The following is a 1,163-nucleotide window of genomic DNA, read 5'->3' as shown; positions in this document are numbered from 1 at the left end:
CATGAAAGCATGGTAAGTATGTGAAGTCACGGATATGTTCATTAACCTCATCATGGCCATCATTTCATACTGTGGGCATACATCAAATCGGCACATTGCACACTTTTTTTAGGACCTTAATTATTTATTTATTTGAGAGAGAGAGAGAGCAAGTGCAGGGGGAGGGGCAAGGGGAGAAGGAGAAGCAGACTCCCTGCTGAGCACAGAGCCCGATGCGGGGCTTGACCCCAGGACCCTGAAATCATGACCTGAGCCGAAATCAAGTGTCAGATGCTTAACAGACTGAGCCCCCAGGCGCCCCCAGGGTACGCTTTAAATACATACAAGTATGTTTGTCAATTATACCCCAGTAAAGCTGGGAAAAGAATGAATGAATGAGCACATGCATGAATGAATGAATGGATGTGCAGGGCACTTCCCTCAGCCAGGCTCAGATCCAGCTGTTTACTCTCTGGGAACACGGCAGCACAGCCAAGCCTACAGCGGACCTGTGGCCACGGGCATGCGGTAGGCACAGAGCTGGGTGTGGACCTGCCTGGGGACCTTCGACCGGACACTCCTTTTTCTCGGTCTCAGTTTATAAAATGGGCATCGGATTAAGAACAGTGTCACCAAATAAAAGGGACGATTTGCTGTGACTTTCTTTTTGTTCTTGTATTCGTCCATTGGCTTTCTGAGTACCGATGCCGGGCCTAACACCCACTTCCTGTGTGAACAGGGGAAAAGAGCACTTGTAGGACACACAGTGTTGGATGTTTTTATATATCATGACTTTAATCCTCACAGCAGGGGTTCTGAGCACGTTTGTACCCTAAGGTACAAAGCTCTGATGGCATAAGTAACCTGCCTGAGGTCACGCAGCTCGTGAGTGAGGGTGTCAGGATTTGAACCCAGGCACGCAGCGGTGCCTCCCTGGGCTGGGGCCCTTCCTGAAGGCTGTACAGTTAGTCTGTCAACCCCCCCCCCACACCCACAGCAAGCCTCACACAGGGCTGCTTACGTGGAGGGCCAGCCTTCCAGNCCCCCATGAAAGGAGATGGAAACCACTCATATCATGAAGACACAGCAGAGACGAGACGTGACGTCTTAGGCGTGCAGTTTACTTGGTACCCCCTACATGCAAAGCACCGCGCTCAGCACGTGGTACCCAAGCCCCTTCAATT

This window comes from Ailuropoda melanoleuca, chromosome 14 (assembly GCF_002007445.2).
Source record: "Ailuropoda melanoleuca isolate Jingjing chromosome 14, ASM200744v2, whole genome shotgun sequence".
In the NCBI taxonomy this organism is placed as follows: domain Eukaryota; kingdom Metazoa; phylum Chordata; class Mammalia; order Carnivora; family Ursidae; genus Ailuropoda; species Ailuropoda melanoleuca.
The sequence above is the reverse complement of the archived record's forward strand: the minus strand, read 5'-3'. Positions refer to the sequence as shown.